General features: G+C 50.4%; 1 pseudogene across 1 annotated transcript; it reads right to left on the bottom strand.

Moving 5' to 3' along the window:
- Positions 1-1830: 1830 nt before the first annotated feature.
- LOC310847157 (cytochrome P450 1B1 pseudogene) lies at positions 1831-8075 on the bottom strand (annotated as a pseudogene). The gene has a single exon. The product of its transcript is annotated as a cytochrome P450 1B1 pseudogene (transcript).
- Positions 8076-10730: the final 2655 nt, after the last annotated feature.

Raw genomic sequence — 10730 nt, 5'->3', positions numbered from 1 at the left:
GAAAAAAAAAAAACCAGATTCCCTGCTCCCATTTGCCACGTGAGCCTGGGTCGAGCATGTGTGTTTGGCGGTCATAACTGCTGTGATGGTTCTGGTGGCATCACCTTTGCCTAGATGTGCTGACTGCAGGATGGTTTTAAAAGATAGTAAAGAGTTCTATCAGCTTCCACCCTGACTTCTGCAAGGCTCGTAACTTTCCCCCTCCCTCCAGCCCCTGCCAGATACCCCTATTCAGACGTTTACCAACAAATGTGGGTGCGGGTGGCGCTGTGGTCTAAACCACTGAGCCTCTTGGGCTTGCCAATCAGAAGGTCAGTGGTTCAAATCCCCATGATGGAGTGAGCTCCCGTTGCTCTGTGCCAGCTTCTGCCAACCTAGCAGTTCAAAAGCACACCAGTGCAATCGGATAGGTACTGTTGTGGCGGGAAGGTAAACGGCATTTCCATGCGCTCTGGCACTTGTCATGGTGTCCAGTTGCACCAGAAGCGGTTTAGTCATGCTGGCCACATGACCCAGAAAGCTAGCTGTGGATGAACGCCGGCTTTCTTGGCCTGAAAGCAAGATGAGTGCAGCAACCCCATAGTTGCCTTTGACTGGACTTAACCATCCAGGGATCCTTTACCTTACCTTTTTACCGTTTACCACATGAGAAGACTTGGTCTATTTATTTGTATAATTTATTATTCCTGTGATCCCTGCTTTCCTTTGAAGCACATCAGTGAGGCTGAGGGGGGTGGGTCTTGTCCCATGCACACTGCCAGACCTGCGCCCCAGGAAGGCCACTTTGGTGCTGCTCACACAGCAGTTTGGCTTCACTCCCGAAGGCACACTCCATTGTCTTGCGAAACAGATGGATGCCCACAAAAGATCCCTGTTTATAAAACCCAATAAAAAGTTAACTTTTTTTAAGGAAGTGCCAGATAATATGTGATTTTGTATTTTAGAAGAACACATTTAAAATTTCTTTAGACCTCTGCACCACTATGTTCAAATCCTGCGCTACGCGAGGAAATGTTGAAAGGCTGTGATTGCCTGCCAGATTCCCCAAGTTCCTTGGCTGCATTATGACTTCTCAACTGTCACCCAATAAGCATCTTTAAAAGAAGGCTTTTGCTGACTAATGTGTTAAATAAAATCTGCACATTTCTTAGCTGTGGAAAGGGCACAGATGTTCTCTCTAGTGGTAGCTATGAAGAGCTGGCTCCTAACTATTGCATGTATGGGGACAACACCCACCCACGGGAGATATCGTCTCCCCTACTGGCTGGAAAGAAAGACTTCAAAATTTAATCATATGTTTTTGCTTAGACTGAGGATTGTTGCTAGATTGGCCGCAGAGGACAGCAGGCGCATATAGTGATATTCTGCGACATTTCGACCATTGTAGATTCTCACTTAGCTAGCTTTTTCCTGCTACCCCTCAAAGGTTCCCAGTGTTACTTTCTCTCTCCCTACCTCCAATCCTTTTTCTACCCACTAAGTTAGGATAGGAATGCTTGAGACTCACAAACATTTCTGACAGGTGTTAACAAAGCAGAGTTTTACAAGTATAAGGGTATGAGAGCAGCACCATCCAGCTAACTTTCATAGGCATTAACAGCACTTTTTAATCACTTCAAAGGAGAGGATTCATGAAAAATGTTTCTGACTACCACTGATGGTGATCTTACTGGTGCTGGAGAAATAATGTTGGATGGCGGCTTTCCTGACAGTAAGCGAATAGCCATGTGGCTTTGCCAAAGTGCTTCCTATTTGCGCTCATCTGAAACTTCTACTTTGTGTAGGATATCTCTCTATTTCTTTAATCCCTTGCTGCAAGAAGACAAACAATTGTGACAGCATCTTTATTCGGAGGTAATAATAGTCACATTTTTTTAAATGTTAAATAACACTCAAGTAATGTTTAATATAAAAGAATATTTTTAAAAGTGCTACTTATGGTCTTCACCCAAACATAGGAATAAGGAAACGCCTAATGGTAGATTCAAAAATAGGCTATATTATTTATGCATTTCAAAACCTTTCCTGAATATGTGGCTTACTAGACAAATATAAAGGCTGCTGGAAAGAAGAAACAGCTACGCAAGTGAACTCCTTGATTTTCAGCAAAAAGCAAACAAGTGCAGATTCCACTTATGTTTAAAACAGGGATGGGGAGCTTCTGGGTGTTTTTGGACTCTCAACTCCTATTTATCCTTGATCATCCTGATAACAGACAACTATGCAACGCAATGTGCAGCAGGGTCACCATCATTGTACTAAGAAGAGTTCAGTTCTCCTTGCTTCTTCCAAAGCATACGGCTGCTTCACAGGTTACTCTTTACAAGACCTTCATGAGCTTAACTTCTATGCGGTAAAATGGGGGAGTGTGTTAGGCTGATGCTCTTCTTCGTCAACCTCACATGCACCCAATTGCTTATGAACATGCCCCTCTGCAGACAGAAAGCCAAGCAGGTTCAAAACAGTCTGCATCTCCAACTTCTTCCTCCGGAGCAGCTCCAATGCTGACAGTGGAACAACTCTACAGTAACTGGCTTTGAGGACTGAGTATTTTGTCCACCATAGCTGTAGCCACATGACCGGGTTTTGGGGGTGGGAAAACCTGGAAGGCACCAGGGTGGGTGGGTGTGGACAATCTGTGGCCCTGGTCCAATTTCATGTGAGTGGCGAAGAGGAAGGAAATCGGAAGAAGGTGGGAAACAGACAGAAGAGGCTCCATTATGAGGTCTGGCACACAGCAAGAATGCAATCCCCAATGGAGTACAGAGGAAATGCTGTTAAGAGTAGAACTGGCAAATGAGGAAATTTAAGTGTCTTGATTTCATATCATGTTAAAGCGTAATGGTCTAGATGCTATTTCTAATCAATCATCTGGTAACGTTTATTAAAAACAGTTGGTAGGTTCCAAGTTGAATTTCAAGGTAGGAACCACTGATAGATAACAGAAAAGGAACAGTTTGTCCCACAACCCAATGCAGAAAAATGCAGCCAAAGTATTTCCTGTTCCCTGGCTAGGAGGGGGCAAGCTGGCTGAGTGTGCACACTATACAAGGAGATTTTCATTTACATTTCTGCTGAAACTGGAAGTGACAAAGCTGCCAAGACGTGCCACATCTGTGCTGCAACTTGAGTAATCCACTAATGGATACTGAAGAGGCTTGGTCAAGAACAGAGCAGGAGCACTAGGTCTACAAGTGGCAAGCTTCTGCTGCCAGGTGCTTCTAAGAAAAAGCAAGTTTTGAGAGAAGCATCAGAGTTGCTTAACCCTTCCCCTGCCTGCCATTTTTCCAGCGGCTGCTAGCATGATGGCTGTGCTCTTCCATCGAAGTTGGAGGCAGTAATGTTTCTGAACACCAACTGCTGGAACCACAGGAGGGGAGAGTGCTCTGGTGTGTGGAGTTGTGCTTGCAAGTTTCCCACAGGCCTCTGGCTGGCCAACTGTGAGAACAGGATGCTGAGCTTGATTTTGACACTGGCTATTCTTATGTTCTGTGTGGCTCCCTCCCACAGCTGGCAGTGTTCCAACCATAACTGTCACAGGCATGTATCTCAACCCGAGAGAGTGGAGGAATTGCAGCTGAAAGCCAGTGGAACAGAAAAGGCTTGTGGTCCCCTCCACTGGGGCTGCTTTGCTGAAACTGCTTTTCCTTTGATGGGCCGCTGTCACTCTCCAGGTGTTGTTTGCAGCCAGCATGGCTAATATTCAGGGAGCATGGGAATTGTAGTTAATCAACATTTGGGGGGCTACAGATTCCCTGTACCTACTTTAATGGCAGTGGGAGAAGTTGCTACAGGAATAATTTGGCCCATATTTAGCACCACTAACCAAGCGAAGGTTTCCCCCATGTCTTTTTTTTTTTAAAATGAAAGATAACTCTATATACGATGAGATGGGATGAGGTTAATTCTTAGCAAAGTCAGAGCACAGATTACTTGCTCCTGGCTGCCACAGGTAGGAAGTATCTCTCTTCTTGTTCTGCTTCAAATATGGCAAGTGTGGGAGGGATGCAAAACTGCATGGGGATTGTCCCAGGTGACAACTGTGCACATGTACACATAATAACTAAGTGCTGGGCCACCCCTATGTGTCATTTCCCAGCTGATGGACCTGCAGTTAAAGGCATTGTCGCTGTGATACTCTTCACACTGACTACACATCGTTTCCAAGTAAATCCTTCCTATAAAAATGCTTTCCACATAACACAACCTTACCTCCTTTTTTGATCAACAATACTGTTAAGTAACAAACTTCTTAACAAATTTTTTTTGGGGAGGGGGGAGCTGGGAGAATCCAGGAGACCTTTTCTGTCTGCATGGGTGCCTGCTTCAAAGAGGCATTTATTACAAAAGTTCACAGTCCCAAAGGAAGTAACTGATGCCAATTTCCCACACCACCACAATAACGTGTTTCTCTCCCCCCCCCCCAAGTCACAATAGTCTCAATGTATCTCAGATTTAAGATGTTTGATTGGAGGACTCTGGATGGGTCACCCAGGTGAGCTGAGCAGGCTCAGGACCCCCCCCCCAGCAGGTTTAAGGTGGATGAGGAACCTTTGGCTCTCTCCAGATGTTGCTGGACTAGAACTCCCATCCTGGCTGACCACTGGCCATCCTAGCTGTGGCGGAAGGGAGCTTCAGGCCAAGCCACCATCATCTGGGAGGGCAGCAGGTTCCCCATCCCTGTATGAAAGGCACCGTCTGAAGCCATGAGCTTCTGAAAGTTAGGGGGAGGGGCTGGTGGGGGGAACATCAACTTCCTCTGGCAGAGGGCAGCTCTGAAAAGCCAGCAGGGGCTATGGAGAACTTGCTGGTGGGGAGGGAAGCGCCATTGCTAAGAGGCGCCCTCGACGGTCCCTCCGAGTTTCCCTCCCTCCTCCCCTCCGCTAGGGAGAGCGCTTCGCGGGGAAACGGACACCGTGTAAGGCAAGGGCTTGAGCACCAGCCCGTAGACGTAATCCAAGGTGAGCTCCTCGGCCGGGTTGGCTTCCACCTCGCACTGCTGCAGCAGGATGGCGGTGAAGAGGAAGAGCTGCAGCTTGGCCAGCTGGTCGCCGATGCAGCGCCTCTTGCCCGTCGAGAAGATCATGACCCGGCACGTGAGGTCCCGGTCGACGTTCTCCTGCCGGGCGTCCAGGAAGCGCGTCGGGTCGAAGACGTGCGGGTCCTTCCAGCGCAGCGGGTCGTGGTTGACGGACCACTGGTTGACGAAGACCACCGTGCCCGCGGGGATGTGGAAGCCGTCGAGCAGCACGTCGGCAGCCGTGGCGTGCGGGATGGTGACGGGCACGAAGCTGCTGTAGCGGAGCGTCTCGTGGAGGAAGGCTTCCAGGCGAGGCAAGGAGGCGCGGTCGTCCCCCGTCGGAAGCCGGGAGCGGCCCACCACCCGGTCGAGCTCCGCCTGCAGCTGCCGTCGAAGGTGCGGGTGCTTGAGGAGGAGCAGCAGCACCCACGTGAGGGCGGTGGAGGTGGTGTCCTGACCTGCGCCGAACAAGTCAGCCAGCGTGGCCTCGACGTAGTCTCCGCCCAGGCCCTGCTGCGCCCCGGGGCCGTGCTCCATGCACTCCAGGATGGCGTCGCTGATGTGGCGCGGAGGGGCGCCGGCCTGGAAGGTGCTGCGGTGCTGCGCTACCTTGGCGCACACGAAGTCGTACAGCTCGCGGCTGACCGCCTGGAAGTCTCGGAAGACGCTGCGCACCGGGTTGGGGAAGGCCTGCAGCCAGGGCAGCACGTCCACCAAGCTGCCCGCCGCCACCGTCTGCCCGAAGCGGTGGTTCCTGCTCAGCAGCGCGCGAAACTCGCCGTCGGCGTGGCTGTAGCGCTGCCCGAAGCAGAGGGCGCACATCACGTTGGCATTGGCCACGACGAAGAGCGGCGAAGGGTCGACATAAGCGCCGCCCTGGCTCAGCCGCAGCAGGCCGTCGATCAGCTCCTGCGCCTCGGCCGCCACGTGCTGCTCGAAGAGCTGCTTGCTGGGCGTGTTGGCCGTCGAGAAGGCGCGCAGCGTGGCGTGCGCCACCCGCCGCTGCGCCCGCCAGCGCTCGCTGTAGTGCCCGAAGGCCATGCTCTTGCCTCCGGACACCAGGCCGAAGGAGAGGAAGTCGGGCCGGTCCGCGAAGGGCACGGCCTGCTGCACCAGCGCCTGTCGGATGGCCGCCTCCCCGTTGAGCACCACGATGGCGCGCCGGCCCAGGCGCAGCTGGAAGATGTCGCCGTAGCGCCGCGCCAGCTCGCCGAAGGTGAGGTGCGGCAGGCGGCCCAGTTGCAGCACGTTGCCCAGCAGCGGCCACCCGACGGGGCCGGGGAGGCTCTTGCCCGCCGGCCGGGGGCTCCTCCTCGCCCACAGGTACAGCAGCAGGACGCAAGAAAGCAGCAGCGCCGGCTGGACTGCGCTCTTGAGGAGCGCACCGGGCGCCCCGTCGTGGCTGCCGCCTTCCGCCATGGGGGGCGCACGCCCGCGGGACTCCTAAGAAACCGGTTTCTTTGTGGAGAGACGCGGGAAGCCGTCGGGGGACCCTTCCTCCGCCTCAGCCCCGACCGAGCTCGTCGGGTGGGGACTTTCTCGCCCCAGACGCTTCGTCCCGTCGGTGAACTGCCCCCTCCCTCTGCCAGATGCCTCCTGGCTCTGCTCTGAGGAGTTCGCAGGATGCCCGTCGCGGCTTTATAGCCGTCTGGGAAGGGGGCTGAGCTTCCCTCCTCCCCTCGCGGTGGTCCCAGAGTCCCCCGTGCGCAGCCATTCCGTGCTTTCCTCTGAGAGAGAGAATGGAAGCAGCAGATTGATCCCTCGCACCAGGAATGTGTGCAACTTTCCAAGGTCTTCCTCCTGCCAAAGACAGCCTGATCCTCGCAGCAGGAGCCGGAGAAGCGGGAGGGGAGCGGAGTGTGAGAGCTACTGAACTCTGCCAGGCACCTTTGGCTGCCTTGGAAAGGCTGCTGCTTTCGTGACTGGAGACAAACTGGCCAGCGACGCTGCGGCTGCCGCTGCCCCAGACCGCGAGGGATGCGAATGCCAGTCCAGTCCGAAGGGAAGGGCGGCAGCGAGCATTTGGTGTCTCTGCTTTGTCAGGACACTTCAGCAAAGCCTGGTGGAGGGGACTGTCAGGAGACAGCAGTTACTCGACTGGCAACCTGACTTTCCTTGCCTTTGGAGTAAGATACAGACAACTTGACTTTTTTCTTTTTTTTGCTTTGCAAAAACATCTCAGCTATTTATCATGCCCAGAACTGGCACGGTTAGTTGTGGGGCTTAATAAAAAAAGGAGTGGGTGACCTGGAAAGACTTTTGGTTATCCTGAGGGGGATACTTTTGAAAAGGTTGCAATTCATAAATAAAGGAAACACGATTGTTCTATTCTTGCAAAGGGGTCGCTCAGATACTTGCTCCTCTGAGACAAAGTGTTGTTTCTGATAAAGTTACAGCTTTATTGGAAATTGTCAGAGCTTGCCAACTCAGCCATCACTGGGTGTCTGAAAGCCCTGTGATTCTCTGCACAGCTTCCCAAATCCCCTGCCAGCTATTTCTTTAATCACTGACATATCCCCACAACACACACCTCAGCCCCATTCCTGCATCATGCTCAAAGATGGGAGAGCACATAGGACCTCAGCTTTGCTGCTGCATAAGTTACTGTTTTCATAAGGCTATGGGGGAAGATAGCTTGGCTAAAATGGGAGTGGGGAATGAATTGGTGGGGCTTGTGAATTTTACTACAAGTCTCCTACTCCCTGCCCCCACCGCTCCGCTGATGCCAAACCTGTCGCTGCTCCTGCAAGTGCCTTGTCCATGCTCCAAGTCTCCTAGTCCATCCCACTGCATCTCTTAGCACTTCCTTGCACTGCAGAGATTGTCCTTGGTTCAAATACCTCTTCAGCCATGTCCTGTCTCATAACCTCTGTTTCCCATCTGATATATAGGGATGAGGACTCTGTAGGGATGCTTATCCAATTTGGCACTTTTGATATATAAATGACTGTCGGACTTTGGAAAGCTCATATCGGTGGATCAAGCTCATCAGTTTTGTTGGAATTAATTAAACTACATAGTTTGAACTGGATTTTGAATAAATGTGCCATGTCTGTTTTCTGAATGGATTTTACTGTGGTGTTATTTCCCTTAGTGGGTCATGCAAGCTGCCATTTTGAATAATGCTTCCTATAGGGTAGGAGGCCCTGGGGCATGGCCAAGGGAGGCTGCTGCTACCTCCTAAATCAATTAAAATCAATACAAATCTGAGGTTCTGACCTCCATAAGAAAAATCCTGGCTACACCCATGCCCTGGAACCAAGAAGGCAGTGCCCCTCCCCAAATTGGGAACCACTGACTTAAAGCCTGTACGTTTAGTTGTACTCTGAGCTTCTCTTGAAGCTGAATTCTATGGAATATCCTTGTGTGCTCTACTTGCTTGAGCTTGGGCTGTGGTTCAGTAGCGAAGCACATGGGTGGCATGCAGAATGCCCTAGGTTTAGTCCCTGGCATCTCCTGCCAGCCAGTGTAGACAATAGTAGATGGACCAGTGGCTTGGCTCCGTATAAGTCAGCTTCCTAGGTTCTGTCTCAGCCCTGAACAAAAATGTGCACACATATCAATAGGGCTGTAAAATCAATCAGACTGCAAAGGAGCTGCCAATATAATCCTTCTCCCATATGTCTTCTTAGAAATAAGTCATTATTCGCATTTTACAATAAGGGAACTGAGCCTGGGAGAAGGAGACCCATGCTAGCGAGCCTGCGGCTGAGTGGACATTGATCTCCAAGTTGCCTAAACACAAATCCACTGTGCAAACCGTTGAGCCACGCTGATGCGTACCAAGCTTTGCAGAACCCTTCCATAGAATTGCAGAGTTGGGACCCTGAGGGTCATCCAGTCCAGCCCCCTACAATCACAGAACAGATAGGTTCACAAAAATAATGATGAGTTGCATGTCCTTTTGTGCCAAAATTATACACTGGGGGGGGGGGGCTAAGAAAGGACACAGACCCAAAGCAAGAGGTTAATGTACATTGGACTGGTCTCTTAAGCAGTAAAGGGAGGTTGAGCTTCTAGTTATCAGGGGCTGTCAGTGGCGTGCCACTTAGAGATCACCTTGACGGAGCTAGGCAGCCTCAGAGTGTCAAAGAATGTGCTTAATGGGGTAGCTGTGAGTAATCATAACTGTTGGCAGAGCATGTTGAAGAGGGAGCATCTGCAGGTCATGTTTTAGTGGAGCAGAGAAGCTGCCGCTCCGGAGAGCCTGACTGGAGCCAAACTTTTTGCAAACTTTCTGTTGTAAAATAAGATTAAGCTTTATTGTTGCTGTCTGAGATGATGCGATATCGTTTTAAGTCCTTTGCGACTTCAAACGTTTTCCGGTGTATCCCCCTAACATTCCTGGGGAGGAAGGAAATACTGTCGCATTATAAATTGACAGCTTGCACTATCAACATGTCACTCACGGCCGCGGTGCCAAATTGAGCCCGTCTGTTGCTCAAGGGTCTCTGCGAGGGACGTTTCCAATACAGAATAATTGTGACCACATGAAGTATTCGCGTGGATTTCTGAAAAGTATGCGTTTCGGTAGTTTTTTAGATGAGCCTATAGCCCAAAGGGGAAGCTGGTAGCAAACTGAAGATGGGAAAACTCATTTCACTAGACTTTCTGGGAGTGCACTTTTTAAAAATTGAAGTGCTTTCTTTTAGCAAGCTTGTTTTCTCCTGCTCTGGAGGCTAGGACCCAAACCAGTGGCTTCAAGTTACAAGAAAGGAGATTCTGACTAAGTATTAAAAAAAACCACCTGATGGTAAGAGCTATTCAACAGCGGAACAGACTCCCATGAGAGGTGGTGGACTCTCCTTCCTTGGAGGTTTTTATGCAGAGGTTGGATGGCCATCAGTCATGGTTGCTTTAGTGAATATTTTTGCATTGCAGGGGGTTGGACTAGATGACCCTTGGGGTCATTTCCAACTCTACAGTTCTATGGGTCAATGATTCTAAATAAGCTGGCATGAAATTCCAGAAAAACACATTTCAAAGTATGAGACGAATGTCAACAAGATTCTACTGTGGAGCTTCTCAGAAACTTTTTTTTACTACACAGGTGAAAGAGACACCGTGCTAAACATGTGTACTACAGTGGTACCTCGGGTTAAGAACTTAATTCGTTCCGGAGGTCCGTTCTTAACCTGAAACAGTTCTTAACCTGAGGTACCACTTTAGCTAATGGGACCTCCTGCTGCTGCTGCGCCGCCACCGCACAATTTCTGTTCTCATCCTGAAGCAAAGTTCTTAACCTGAGGCACTATTTCTGGGTTAGCGGAGTCTGTAACCTGAAGCGCCTGTAACCTGAAGCATCTGTAACCCGAGGTACCACTGTACACTGTAATTGCGTGTGCTCAGAAGGCGCTGTGTAGCCTATTAATTAGTTGCATTTGAGACTGAAACAATTATCTAATGCCCCCACCCCAACAGCTTTGAACGGTAGCACAAAAGTGGTAGTACAGGGCAAGTCTCTGCTTCCTGCCTTGAAACGGCAACACGATTTCAGCAGATGATTGTTGCAGCTGATGAATTATTCCTGTCTGGTCCCTTGCAGTGGTGTGGGCTGCCCAGAACAGGGGGCAACCTGTGCAGGATCAAGTTTGGAAAAGTATCAAAGACACCTGCAAGTTTTAAAGCCTCCATTCATATTAGTGCAGTCTCCTCTGACCAAGGAAAACAGCCCTGGTTAAGAGCTGGAACTTCTGGATTCTCTTACTAC

Source organism: Podarcis gaigeae (genome assembly GCF_964106915.1).
Source record: "Podarcis gaigeae genome assembly, chromosome: 1".
NCBI classification, from domain to species: Eukaryota; Metazoa; Chordata; class Lepidosauria; order Squamata; family Lacertidae; genus Podarcis; species Podarcis gaigeae.
Note: the sequence above shows the minus strand (reverse complement) of the source record. Positions and strands in the feature narration are given on the sequence as shown.